The sequence below is a fragment of the Anolis carolinensis genome, chromosome 3 (genome assembly GCF_035594765.1).
Source record: "Anolis carolinensis isolate JA03-04 chromosome 3, rAnoCar3.1.pri, whole genome shotgun sequence".
NCBI lineage: Eukaryota > Metazoa > Chordata > Lepidosauria > Squamata > Dactyloidae > Anolis > Anolis carolinensis.
This window is the reverse complement of record NC_085843.1, coordinates 144,684,673-144,700,370: the sequence shown is the minus strand read 5'-3', so window position 1 is coordinate 144,700,370 and position 15,698 is coordinate 144,684,673.

Below are 15,698 nucleotides of genomic sequence, written 5' to 3'. Positions count from 1 at the left end.
GACTCATATTTATTACTCATAAGAATTTCAGGGTAACGAAGGGGTGATCAAATAGCAGTAAAGATATCCTTTTGCGTATTGAGAACAGATGTTAACAATAACAGGTATACTTCAGCTATATGAAAACAGAATAGCTGCATTGGATAAAGAGAAACAGTGTGGTTTAGCTGTTAAAGATTTGCACTGAGTTCATTTCTAAGCTATGAAATGTACTGAGTGATCTTGGCCCAATCACTTCTCTGAGAGTTATGGAATTGTTCTGAGAATAAGGTAAAGAACAGGAAAATTGCAAACATTGTCTTAAATTCTTAGGATAAAAAGTAGAATATAAAATGTAATTAAAAGCAAAGGCACTAAATCATCTAGCTAGCTGGAATAGTCAAAACTAGTCAAAAAACGTTCAGGCCACCACACATAGCTAGTAAGCTTTTTCTTTCTGGCTCAGTGGGTTACACTTATAAGGTCTGCTCTGAATCACTTTTCTAATAAAACTTTTAGTGGTCAGTGTGTAAATATACTTCTTTATCCCTAAACGTGTTGCTTGCCAAAGCCCCCCATCAATATTAAAGTATTAATAAAATCCTTGCAGAAAGGAATACTAAAAAGAGTGAATTGTGCAGTATTTTTCAAAGCAATGAAGCAGAGTACCTTAATGAAGCAAGATCTTCATAGTACACAACCAGAGCCTTGCCAGTATGTTTTTTCTAGTTAAAAATAAAGGGGGGAAAAACACAAATAAAATGTTCTTGGTATGCGATCCTTATGTAGTTATTGTTGAAAAGGACAGTGCTTTTGTAATGTATTTATCCTGTCAAAACAGAACATGTTATCTTTTGCAACCTCACATTTCATTAATTTTGCATTTATATGGATGGATTTTTCCCCACACCCAGTTTTGCAGACTTTTGTAAAATTAGATTAGTCCAAAATTCTAGTGTGGGGAAATTCATTCAATGAAACAATTGTTTTAAATTTGGCAGAACCAGTATCTTTTCATGTGTACTCCATATACTTCAGCATTTCAATTATCCCAACTTTTTGGTCATGCTGGGGGACACTAGTGAGAAATGAGATTCAAAGCTTTGGGAGAAAAAAAGTCAAATATAGCTTAGTTTTAAATATATAGTAGAGTCTCACTTATCCAACACTTGCTTATCCAACATTCTGGATTATCCAACGCATTTTTGTAGTCAAAGTTTTCAATACATTGTGATATTTTGGTGCTAAATTCGTAAATATAGTAATTACTACATAGCATTACTGCGTATTGAACTACTTTTTCTGTCAAATTCGTTGCTAAACATGATGTTTTGGTGCTTAATTTGTAAAATCATAACCTAATTTGATGTTTAATAGGCTTTTCCTTAATCCCTCCTTATTATCCAACATATTCGCTTATCCAACGTTCTGCCGGCCCGTTTATGTTGGATAAGTGAAACTCTACTGTATTTTGAGAATTTTGTACCATTTTCTCAACCATTTTATTGGATTTGATAGATGTTTCTTTAAAAAACTGAACCATAGAATCTTAGAGATGAAAGAGACCATCACGGCCATCCAACCCAACTCCCTGACATGCAGGAACATACAATCCAACAGATGGCCATCCAGCCTCTGCTTGAAAATCTCCAAAGGAGGAGACCATACCCTGACACAGCATATTCCACTGCTGAACAGCTCTTATCATAATATTTAGGCAGAATTTTTTTCCTGCAATGTGAATCCATTGCTCCATGTCCTAGTCTTTAGAGCAGCAAAAACAAAATTAAAAAAATGCTTTCCTTCTCCTCGAAGTGATGTCCTTTCAAATATTTAAACATGACTATCATGTCCTGTCTCAACCTTCTGTTCTCTAAGCTAAACATATCCAGCTCCTTAAGCTATTCATCATAGGACTTGACCTCCAGATTTTGTACCATTTTGGTCACCCTTCTCTGGACAAAAACTGTAGAGAAATTATCCTGAGTGGGTTCTAGGTTTCCAAAGAATGTCTATCAAAGTGTTGTCTCAATTATACAATTATGTGTTTAGCAAGACCTAGTTTCTCACACTTTAAATACTGAGAAACAAATCCTGAGATGATATACATTTAATTTCATTTTGTTACTTTTTGTGGAAAACTAGTAGTTATGATTTAACTTCTTCTAAAAAATAATTTAGTCTCCTTCTACCTTAAATAGGCACCAAGAATGAACCATTCATCCCCTCAGTTAGCATATTCTAGTTACTTAAATGTGAGAAGCCACATTTTCATGTCATTAAATTCTTTGCTAATTAAGTAAATGCTGTATTGGGTGAATAAATAACTGAGTACAGCACAAATGTGAACACACTGATTTCCCATGCAGAAAGTTTCCTTTCAATAGTGCTTTACATATAGGAAAAATAAAGCTCTGTTAGCTTGTTTGCTTGCAATGCATGAAACTAATATAGAAATCTATCATCAACCATAATTATACGGTGACTAGAGCCACCTTATAATGGTCGCAAAATAGTTCTGTTGGATTAAAAAATATTAATTGTAAAATGATGCATTCTGGATGTTGTTGGATAACCCATCGTTCCTCTCCATGCAGTGTTGGGCCTTGGAGCCCAAAAATATTTTAAGGGATAAATTATTCTTACCCCTGTTGTGAAATAATATTTTATTAGCAACAAGGCAGGACAGACAGTATGGCATCTGGGAAAGCTGCAAAAGAACACGAATCTGCAATGACTTCAAAAGCTGCAACACCAAGTATAGGTCCAATGACCTCATCACACTTGTGTAAATCAGTGTCCTAGGACACTTCCACCTTGTCTTCTGGATGGAGCTCCATGCTGACCATCACATGTTGTGTGATTTCTGATGGAGGCCCCACCCTCAATGGGGTAGAAGCATGGTTGGACGTTTCCTCCACAGCACAGGAGGCTTCCCGTGTTGTGCTGGCTCTAATTGAGCTAGCACGGATTCTCTATGGATGGGTAACACTTCCCCACATGTGATGTGGGTAGCATTGCCAAAAGGGAGCCCTGTTGCCCCTCTCTTTTCTCACCAAAGCCAGTCAAAGTGGGACACTTTGCCTGCCCATTGTGATGAGGCCCCAAGTCAGCTAACAATATCCAGAAATTTTTGGTGGGCAGAAGGTGGAACTGGATATTAAGCTTTCGGAAATGACAGGATTGAGCAGCATGAATAAATTATAACTATAACAAAAAAGCTGTCAAAAAAAGCACAGCATCTACCATAATTTTCTGTTGGAAACATTACATGAAAACTACTGTATTGATCATGAAATTTAGGAATGAGATGTTCTACATCTTTGGTATCCAGTTATATTGTTTTTAGTGACATGCTTTTGTTGGGGTTGTAGACTTCATGCTACAACAGCCAGTAAGGAAAGAATAGAAACAAATGAATACACAAAGATGTATTATGTAAGTTTTCCATGTATAATAAAAAAAATCCTCTTATTTCCTTTCAAACTATTAGGAAATAGTTTAAAAGTAGCTCAGCATGTGTTCAAATCTACTATTTTAAAAAAATTAAGATATTTGTACGACCAATTCAGTACTTGTATAAATATCCTTACTTTTTAAACTAAAGAGTCATAAAACCTGTTTTAAAAATACCATATGATTTGGGTAAATGCTGAGAGTCAATGTGGTGTAGTTTTTTAACATGGCCCTAAGCAGGCCCGTAGCCAGGATTTTATTTTGGGAGGGGCTGGGATTTTGGTTCGGGGGGGGGGGGGGGGAGGCTGAGTCTGAGCAGGAGAGGGTCTACCCTAGCAAACCTTTGGTATCATTATCCCAATACCCCCATGCATATGGGATATATTGAGCATGGTGATCAGATCATGATATGAATAAACATAACAGTTTAAATAATAAATGTAAGGCCTTCTCGCGGACCACTCCGAGAATTTGGGGGGGGGAGGGCTGAAGCCCCTCAAGCCCCCCCCCCCCCCGGCTACATGCCTGGCACTAAGGGTGGTTCTACACAAGCCATTTAAACTGGTGTAGTGTCACATTAGCCTGCAGCAGGATTTGAGCATTCCCCTGTGTTGGAGCAGTATAAACATCCATCCCAGATTCCTATGCAGAATTCGGAATTAGTGTCTTGACAGCCATTCCAGGCTCCTCAGCTCAGGCAGCCTGGGGATGTAGGGTGTTTGTCCTTCCTTCCCTTTGCATCTATGATCCTCCCCCCAACTGAAAAAATGGCACTTACTTGATCTCTGTCATATTTACTCTTGGTCCCTGCCACATGACTATTAAGACAACTTGGGAGGAGTGGGAGGAGAGTTTATTCCTCCAAATCTGTTTTGGTCAGTTATATGGAGGAGGACAAGGAAGTAAATGTGTCAGAGATCAGGAAAGTACATTTTTTCTGTGTGTGGAGGACAATCAGGGTGCAATGTATGTGTGTGAATGTATAAACTGACCCCATTCCCTGGCATGGCTGGGCTGTGAGGCCAGTGTTCAACCATGGAGACAGTTGTAGCAGTTCATTGGCTACAATGTGACACTGAACCAGAATATGTCATGCCAGTTTGGGTCTGCATTTAATGCCTATGTAGAACCAACCTAAAAGATCAGGTTTCAAATCCCCACTCTGCCATGGAAATCTACTGGATGAGCTTGGATATGTCACATGCTCTCACTAGCAAACCATCTCTGAACAAATCTTGCCAGGCATACCCTGCATTATATTTTTCTTAGGGTTACCATAAATCAAAAACAAATTGAATATTAACAACTACAAACTAATTTTATTACACCCAATTCTGGATGGCATCTTTTAAATAAATGTAAAGCTATGGAAGAAAGCTTAAGATATAATAGAGGAAAATATTGTTAAATGTAATCATTGAAATGTTTCCATGATGTATTTAAATGACACTTTCTCTGTGTTGTCTAGGTTCAATCTGCTGGTAATGTCCAGGTCTTCTTACTGGGAAGACTCTTGTGCCTCCCAATATCTGCATGTCATTAAGGGATAACATCATCTAGATGTCTGCTTTAGGAAAGTGCTCCACATTGCATTAAATCATAGATTCATCTATCCCAGCATTGTCATCAGTGTTCAGCACAAGTTATTCAGATTTCTGTTTATTTGTAGCATCCAAATAAAATGTGGTTAGAGCACAGAACTATGCCTCATTGGGAGAGATTTTCCCCTGCAGAGATATTTGCATTTTTTTCAGGATCTCTATTCACATCTTTGGGATAATGTGGAAAATTACAAAAAAGGAAGGAAAAGAAAATCCTGTTTTATGTTATTTTACTTTAAAACAGGAGGTCTGCCAGCTCTATAGAATGAAAATCCCAGTATGTATGAACATGCCTCTTCTAGCTATGGATATTTGGTGCACTGGATATTTGGAATACCATACTCTTGATTCTACACCCACAACATATCTGTTACCTTGAACATTCTAATCCTCTGAAATGCAGTAAGAAAGACACCCAGAAGTCAATTACAAGTTGTTTTTGTTTTAATTCATTTGCTTGAGATTTAAATACCAGTATATGCAATTTCCTAGCCATTCATAATACAAAATATAAAATTACTTCCATGCCTTTCAACATCCTAGTGAATTCTTTGAAATTTTTAGTAGCATTTCCAAACTTGTTTTTCCCTACTGAAATCATAACTGGCTTTTGTAACAATCACTGTTTCTTCCAGTCATTTCATCTCAATGTGGGAAGGGGGTGGGAAAAGTGATCCTTTTTTAATTCTTTCCTATCATACCGAATAATGAAAGCCTGGAAAGTCTGTCAACATATAAACAAATGAAGAACAGTCTCACATCAATGCATCACTCCATATGATATGTAGAAAATTACAATGTAATTTTTCAAAAAGAAATGAAGTTAAAATTGTTTGTTCCTGCAGAAGAAATCTTAAGTTCTACAGTCTATAAACCCAGATATGTACTCACAAACAATGTAGTTGCATTTTGTCACTTACCAGGATCACTGCCCTAAGGCAGAAGATGGCATTACAGAGTACTGCAGATGTTAGCATACCCAAGACTCATAGGAATTGCATAGGAGTCAAACAACCTCTGGAAGGCCACAAGCTGTTCATACCTCTCCTAATGGGTCTCCTATGTTTTCAGCAAAATGTCAGTATAAATAAATTCAGGGACTGAACATTCCCAAGACAAACTCTGATGGTTTAATCTTTCATATCATGCTGCTAGTTGAAAAGGCAAGTTGTGAACAGGGTACTATAGTATCTATGTTTCTTAGATCTGGAGACTCTGCTTGGACTACTCTGCAGAGTTACCAATGGCTCCTGTGAGTTAAAAAAAGGAAAGAAAAAAAACAGTTTTGCTTGCTTAAATTGATTTAAATATTTGAATCAAGTCAAAGTATTTTTGGTTAGCACATAGTCAATTAATTAATTAAATAATTAACTAATTAGTATTTACTTCTGATTAGGGGAATGATGTCCTGTCTGCAAAAACTAAATGAATATTCCAGATACTAACATCCCTTGATAGTAACATGGGATTCTGATATGTGCAACAATGAAAATTATGATTGAAATTATTTAATACACCTAGTATTAAAAGCTTGTGGAGTGCTTTGCTATAAATGATAAGCCATTTTGAGTCTCTGTTTTGGGGGTGGGGGAATGACATACAAATACATATAATATTAATAATGAGAATAATAATAATAACAACAATAAAATCTTTTTCCATGGGTATGAATGCACACAAACTCACATTCCAAGCCACACAACGAATCAATTATGGATGCTGAGGTGTTCCTTTGATTGCCAAATGTTTAGAAATGGGACTTAAAAACTGAAGTACAGTAGCTGATGAATCAAACAATTGTGTGTCACATCTATCAAACTAGCTGGAGTTGATGGCAATAACCTGAACTATCTGGTTTGATGGACTATATGATTCCTACATAAATAAAATGGATCAGATAAGTATCTGGGATTGTATCCTTTGCTTCAAATACTAAGGGACTTTCCTCCCCTGTGCAGCTGGGGAAGGAGAGTGATTTGCCTCCCCCCTGAACAGAGACAAAGGATCAGCCAACCCCCTGGCTTGATTCTTCAACTGATCTTTGGACTGTGAAGACACTAGCAGGTTGGTCCAGGGGGCCAGTGTGTGTGTGGGGGGGGGGGGGGGTGAGGCCTGGGCCTCGGGACCCTCAAGGACCCCCTGCCTACTTCGTTCCACCGCAAGCAGCTGGCAGGTAGGCAGCCGTGCCATTTGCAACACCCATTCCTTTTGGAGCGGCTGGCAAATAAGACATTGATCTAAATAAAAATATAAATCTGGTGGGTGCTATGTTCTAGATCAGGAGTCCCCAAACTAAGGCCCGGGGGCCGGATGCGGCCCTCCAAGGTAATTTACCTGGCCCTCGCCCTCATTTATAATATAATATTTTTATATCCGTTTTAATAATATTATATATTGTATATACATATAATACTGATAATAATATTATCATTTTATACAATACTAACAATAATATCATATAATAATATTATTTATATGTTATATATTACATATAATATTACAGTATAGTGGTATAGTTCAATATAGTATAATGCCAATATTGTGTTATGCTAATAATATAATATATTGTATATACATACAGCTGCTCTGAGTTCCCTTCGGGGTGAGAAGGGTGGGATATAAATGTAGTAAATAAATATAGTAAATGAATAAATAAATAATTTTGGACTTAGGCTCGCCCAAAGTCTGAAATGACTTGAAGACACACAACAACAACAACAATCCTAATTAACCTGACTATCTCATTGGCCAGAAGCATGCCCACACTTTCTATTGAAATCCTCATAGGTTTATGTTGGTTAAAATTATTTTCATTTTTAAATATTGTATTGTTCTTTCAATGTTATTGTTGTTGTTTTGCACTACAAATAAGATATGTGCAGTGTGCATAGGAATTGGTTCGGTTTTTTCCCCCAAATGATAATTCGGCCCCTCATCAGTCTGAAGGATTGTGGACCGGCCCTCTGCTTTAAAAGTTTGAGGACCCCTGTTCTAGATCACCATCATCATCATCATCATCATCATCATCATCATCATCATCATTACTTAACCATCTCTCCCCATGGCTCAAGGTGGGTCACAGCACAGTTAAAAACACACAAATGTTATATAAAAATTCTACAAACACACATATTATTATTATTATTATTATTATTATTACACAAAAACACAGTATGACACAGCAAACGAGATATATATGCTGGATTTCGCTTCACAAAATCACAAGTCGAACATTTCCCAAGCATTTATGACTGTGATGTATTTTCAAATGATGCACACAGATCCAAGTAAGGTGGCCTTTTGTAACTGACAGATCATGTTTTTGTCAATGTTTATTGTTTTCAAATGCTGGCTGAGATCTTTTGGCATGGCACCCAGTGTGTTGATTACCACTGTACCACATGTACTGGTTTATGCCAGAGCCTTTGCAGTTTGATTTTTTATCCTGATAATGGTAGAGTTTTTCCTGTTGTTTTTCATCAATTTGACTGTCACCTGGTATGGTAACATCAATAATCCAAACTTTTTTCTTTTCCACAACCTTGAAGTCTTGTATACTGTGTTCCAAAACTTTGTCAGTTTGGATTTGAAAGTCCCACAGCATTTTTGCATGTTCATTTTCCACTACCTTTGCAGGTTTGTGATCCCACCAGGTGGTACTTGGGACATAAATTCTAATGAATCATGTATTTATTTAAATAAAATTATTATTATTATTATTATTATTATTATTATTATTATTATTATTATCATCATCATCATCATCATCATCATCCTATCCTATCAGATATGCTTTCTTATAGATCTCCCTGATGGTTTTTGCTCACCTTGTTGGCATAAGGGTCAGCAACCAGGTTAGACCCTGAATTATAAGATACATAACACTTCTTAAGAAGGATTTAATGATTAATGCACATAGCAAGCAGGGGAAAGAGGAAAATGGCCTGAGTGTAGAATGTTGGAGAGAGAAAACATTATTCTGAATATCACTGACTAGATAAAAACTAGTGAGAGTTTGTAAAAGGCCACTAACCCTCTTTGCAAGCCTCTTTTAGAGCATTGCTTCACAACACAACACTTGTGGGAATGATGGGGCAAACAGGGAAAGTAATTAAAAAACAACCAGTTTAATAGTGGCAGATAATCAGTAAAGCCACACAAGGAATGATACCATAGGTAAGGAAATGTTGAATACACTGAATATTTCTGATGAAAGTATTTGTCTGAATAATAAGATTGTAGTGATTTTGCCAGGACCGTGGATAAAGATTCCATGCCTGGCAAGCATAGGCTAAACCAGATAGACCAGGACAGAGAGATCAACTCACCAGGTTGAAGAGAAGCCATAGAGGTTTATTATTATTTGGCCAAAAGGATGCAAGTATGAGTAATGTACTTCAAAATGTACAAGCATAAACATACAGAGAAATGCAAGACATTTGACAGCCATTCAAACATCCCACTCCCTCCTCTGATTGGCTAAGAAAAGGGCCGACCAGGATCTGCGCTGGGATTGGCTTGGGATTTTCCTGATGACACTGTTTGCAGATGGGGATTCCCTTGGATGGAAGAAATGGAAGTTGGGGATTGGTTTGTGCAGGGAGCTAATCAGCTGCAGAGACACCCCCCAAGAGGGGACCATCCATGAGGAAACAATGACACAGATATGCTGATGAGACTTTGATTCGCTCAAATGGCCAGTTTCATGTGAAACGAAGATATGGGCATCAGAAGACAAAGGTGCATTACTCAAGTGACAAAGATGTTGATCTTAGGTGATCAAAGATTCAGATGCCCATAAAGAAAGTTAATGAATGAACATATTTTAAGTCCCCTCTCCTGGGGGGAGTGGCAGACTCTCAGCCTCAGGTAAAATGCAAAAAACACCTTGGATCCCCCATCCTTGCAATGAATATGATGGGAAGTAGCTAGAGGGATTTGCCCAACCTTTCCACTCTCAGGAGATTATCTAACAGAGTGCTGGTTGTCTCTAGGTAACATTTTGATACATTTTAAGAAGCAGTTTGTATATACTTTTATAAGAAATAGCTATAGTACACAATTTGAAAGATACAAGTTACACATATATAATCACATTGATACATTTATTAAAGGGTTGGGCACAATATAGTTCATTGCATATAGCTGCTGATATGTCTGTTCCCGATATTCCCAATCTTCGGAACTTTGAAACTCCGGACCTCTGGAAAATATTTTAAATAAAAAATAAAAATCATATATTTACTTGTAGTCTCTTAATAAACTATAAATCTTTGGGGGTGGGGGGTACCATGGCTCGATATGATGATTCTTCTGAGGAAGATACATAAAAAATTGAGTTGTTAAAGAAAAGTGAATGCAAAATTATATAAATGCTATGATGGGAACATTGTTAATATGTTGTGGGGTATATAAAGGGAAACTATGTTGTGATCTTCTTTGTAACTCACCTGAATCACATAGCATCTTTTCTAATGTCTTAGAAACAGATAATCAGAGGACTGAATGGAGGCATGGAAAGGTTTATTCCAGTGTTGACCAAAAGCTTTGTTATGGAGACAGACTTAAACAGCAGTGGGAGAAGATATATCTTGCAGATAGCAAATGTCTTCCTGTAGAATTCAAAACAATCAGCAAGTTGAATGGAGGCATTCTAGTTATACTAGTAAAGGAGATGCTATATGTCTTTCACATAGAAGGACAGATCATCTCAAGAGCAGGGCAGTTATAATACGGTATATCATTCAAAAGGGAACAAGAGTCATAACCAGAGGAATCACACATCAGTAGAGCTTAGGTGCAGCAGTGTTCATTGAATATAAAACATGTTTTTGTGCTCCATGTTATAGAATGTAATTATTACACAAAAATCAAAACTGAAACAGTATTACTACCCAAGTCAACACAGACTAGAGAATTGTAAACACTTTATCTTGTACACAGTGGTCTATGTGGTCCAAGGAAGGTATCTATATTGGAAGACAATTGGTACATAATTACATTTTTTTCAATAGCTTCTTAATAGCTCATGAAAAGTGGGAATGACATACCATACTTAAAAAAAACAGAACTGCATGATTATGACAAGTAAATAAATTGCAGTGCACACTGGGTACAGTATATACTGACAATTGATAAAATTTCATAGAAAAAAAGTTGAGAACCTCCCAACAACTTATGGCTTGATACTTTAGATGTCCAAATTAAACAAGCTGAAACAATGAACTTTAAGTTGTGTATAATAAAATGGTCACTAGTGGTTCATATTAATATTTTGCCTATTCGACTGTTTTCAGTAACGAGTTGGAGGGTGGCAATGTATAGAGAGACAATGTGAAAATAAAAACTTGACAGGCAAAACAGATGGCTCTGTCTAACTTGCAGACAGGGACTGAGATAAAGTATTAAAGCCAAAATAATAGCCTATATGGCTGTTCTTTAACCTATTCTGAATCCAAATATGTGGCTGAGGAACAATTGTACAACTTTAAAAACTGACAGATATGCAGGTAGAAAAACGAAGGACATGGAACATTATCTCCACTGAAATAAGCGTGCAGGAATTATTTGAGAACATTTAAAAGAATTCAATAATGTTTTAACTGAGAATATACTGTGTGATATGGTGATCCAGCTTTGATGACAAAAGAGCAATAGGCATATTTAAAAATTCACCTATGGCAGATTCATAAATGGTTACAATATAGTAAATAAGAATTATTATATTATATGGACAAATGACCACTGATGCAGACTATAAGCAAGGAAGAAAGCATGTGTTTTAATTTACTAAAAGCCTCATGATTAACTATGGAAATATATCCAGAATAACTTGGAGGTTGGAAGAGAATCACAAAAGACCAGGAACAGGTGCCTTACAAGGATGTCAGTGGAGAGCAGAACAAAATCAAAGGTGGACAAGGACAAAGACCTTTAGATCTGGCAGCAAGGATTCCCAATACATTTGTACAAAGGCAGTTTCAGTTGACTGTAGAGGGTGGAAGCCAGGTGGCAGAGAATCAAACAAATAGTCAAAAGAAGTTAAATAAAGCTTTACAAGAAGAAATAGACCATTACAGAAGTCTGAAAACAAAAGGTGGAAGGATATGGTGGCCTGGAATTGCTAGTGATGCAGTAGCAGGAAATACCAATGGGAGAGTCAGAGAGCTATAGGGAACAAATGGAAATGATATGAATTTTAAGATGACAACAAGATAGTAATCTTGCTAAAAAGGGATATAAAAGAGTTGAGGACATTGGAAGGATAGAGTGAAACACAGGGGGAAAGGCAAGATTCTGGATAGCCAAAAAAATATATGCAGAATGTCACCTTGAGAAACATTCTGAAAAGTTGTTTGGGATTGTAATGTGTACCGCATAGTAGCAGCTCAATTGAAAAGTTGATGTTATGTGCAATTGCTATGAAACAGATATATTCCTTGTTGGAAATCATTAGGAAAAGAATCAGAAATAAAACTTTGAAAAAGTAATTGTGTGACAATATTTCTAATACTAGGTGCATTTCTCATCTCTGCACTTCCAAAGAATATTGTAGTAATGAGGGCTCAGAAAAGAGTAATCGGAATGCTGAAGGGGTTGAAATAACGTCCCTGTGATGCAAATCCACCACCCCTTGGGCTCTTCATCTGAGAAGAAGGATGTGGGAAGTCTGCCGCAAAGTTTAGTGGTGCATTATGCATTAGGCTAGTACAAATCTATTTTTCAATTTATCCTACAGTTCATAGTATTCATAGTTCTAAACTCCATGAGAAGTTGGTCTGAATGTGCTCCTTAACCTTGTACATTTAAGTGTCTCAAATACTACATAATACTACATAATCTTTGGGATGTCATGCTAGGTACACTTATTTGGGACCAAGTCCCGCTATACTTAGCAGGGGTCATTTCTAAATAGGAATGTATAGGACTGCACACTAAGTAAGTGAATGGATGGAGATTAGCCTACAATTACTAGCACATACACAACAATGGAGGAGTTGACCTTGCTGCTCTTGGAAGGAACAGAAACCAGAGCATGAATTTCCACCATTGGCACCATGCGCCTTATTGGAACATGATGACTCAGAGCTGAAATGACAAATATTCTTGTTCTATCCTCACCATCTCCCCTTTCTTCAATGATGCTAAGATGATTTAAAAATGCAAGACTGGTGGAGTGGCATTGGAGAATATGGCATTGGAGGAGTGGCTTTAGGACAGTGATTTGAAAGAGGGAGAAAGATTCAACAGGTGGCATAGTAGGAGCACTTTGGGAAACAAACATTATCTGGCAAACAGTGAGGGAGCTCAATGAAGCATTGTATTTGTTGGTATGGCATACACAAGCAGGGGCACTTTACAGGACTAGCATTTGTAACTGGGCAGTTTGGAGAGATCTCAAAATAATATTCCAATATTAGCAGTGGAAGACTGGCCAGGGGTAAAGTTGATGCTCCCAAGCGGTGAGCAGGAAAGAATGCTTTACACCAGGGTTTCTTAAACGTTTTTCTCTCGTGACCCCTTTTTGCCCAATATATTTTTAAATAACCCCTGGTATACAGTTATATAAAATAGATATACAAATTGACTTATCATAAATGACAAAGAATTTTATTTTAAAACAATTATTTTGTAAATGTATAATTTTATCATTTATTAAAGAGGAAAGCCAATTTGAATACTAATGAGATGGGTGTGGTTGTTTATTTTTACACCAAAGATTCTATTTTGACAGAATATTTGATACTGCAAGATGCTGGCATGCTTGGTTTCCAGTCTCAAGTAGCAGAATATACCCTGTTGCCTCTCCTTTTTTCTCATGATTTTGGGGACCACAATGGAGTATTTTGGGGGTTCATGACTTCAACTTAAAAAATCTCAGTGGACTATGTGCCTGAAATGGACCCACAACCACCTCCATCTTGTTCTCTTCATAATCTGTTCACATGCATGCATGCAATCCACATCCTTTCCTTTTTTATTGGATTGTATAAGTAGAGTATAACTTCTCACCATTCTATTACAAAAGTATCAAAGAAACAAAATCAATCAATGCAAGGGAAAGAGATTACATACCCTCCTAGTACAACTCATTTTCTACTCCTTTCTAATTCCATCTTAGTCTCCTACTTATACCAGAGCCGGCCCTAGGTATTTTTCAAGTGTAGATGAACCGAATTTTGGCACCCCCCCCCCAAACCAATCACTGAAAAATAAAAGCGTTGGATAAGCGAAAATGTTGGATAATAAGGAGGGATTAAGGAAAAACCTATTAAACACCAAATTACATTAAGATTTTACAAATTAAGCACCAAAACATCATGTTTTACAACAAATCAACAGAAAAAGCAGTTCAATACATGGTAATGTTATGTAGGAATTACTATATTTGCAAATTTAGCACCAAACATTGAACAGGGATATAGGGCAGTGTGGACTTAGATAACCCAGATAGCCCCCGGTATTAAAAAAACAAACAAACTCTAACATCAGGACAATAAATAAAGTCCAACACTCTGAAAACAGGAGAAATCCAGATAGTAAACAATCAGGGACAACTATACCTATCTCTTTTTCCCCCAGCCCTCTCTCCTCGCCCCTTCCTCTGGGAACAGTTATGATTCAATTTCAGCTTTTATTCTATTTGTTGGATCATGGAGATGGTCCGATGTAGTTCCTTGTATTTCTTTCCCCCTTCACTTTGACTATCAGTTCTTTCCACTTTGAGACCTAGATCCCCATAGGATATCCATTTATATATTTATTTTTCCTTTCAATAATATAATCCTGGATCATATAGTCTGCTAAATATTTGTACCATTTTTATTTCCCATTTTTGTACTCTTTCTATCTCACCGCAACCGTTGCTTGTGCTGCTCCTATCATATATTTTATAATATCTGTTCAATCTTTATTACAACATTTCCTTTCCATTTTCATAGTAAAAACAGTTTTTTATTCAACTCTATTTTTATCCCAGATATTTCTTCCATTTTACCCATTATTATCCTGTAGAAGTTTTGTATCCTGTCACATTCCCACCACACATGTATAAAGGTTCCTGCTTCACCATGTTTATGCCAACATTATTTTTTCTTTATTATGCACCCTTTCCTTTAGGCACAGTCAATGATCCCACCCATTTATTGGTTTCTCAATTCTAACCCATCTTTTTTGCCTTGTCGGGATCTAATTCCACTTTCATTAACTGGCAAGTTTCAAAATAGTTCTGAAGGTTAAGACCTTCCCATCTTCCTTTTTCTTGCAAAGAATAGAATGTTAGATTTGAAATTCTGCTTTTCTTAGCTTCTACTACCCAAGTTTTTGATTGAGGTATTCCATTTCTTTATTATTTTACTTGGAATATTTTACAGTAAAGCTTGGAAGAGGAATTTAGGGGAAATCATCATCTTTATTATCTCAATTCTATTTGTTAAGTCCCAGTTCTATTTATTCCAGTTTTGTATTTGTTATACATATCCTTTCCTCACCCAAAAACAAATAGGCGGTACTAACCCTCCCCTCCCAGCACAAATTGCAAGAAAATTCTTCTTGAGCATTTTAATGGGAGATGACTGACTTTTTGATTTCTATTGAGTATAGTTTATAAACCCAAATTCCTTTTTTGGAATCAAAAATGGAAAAGAAGTATTTCTTAAACTG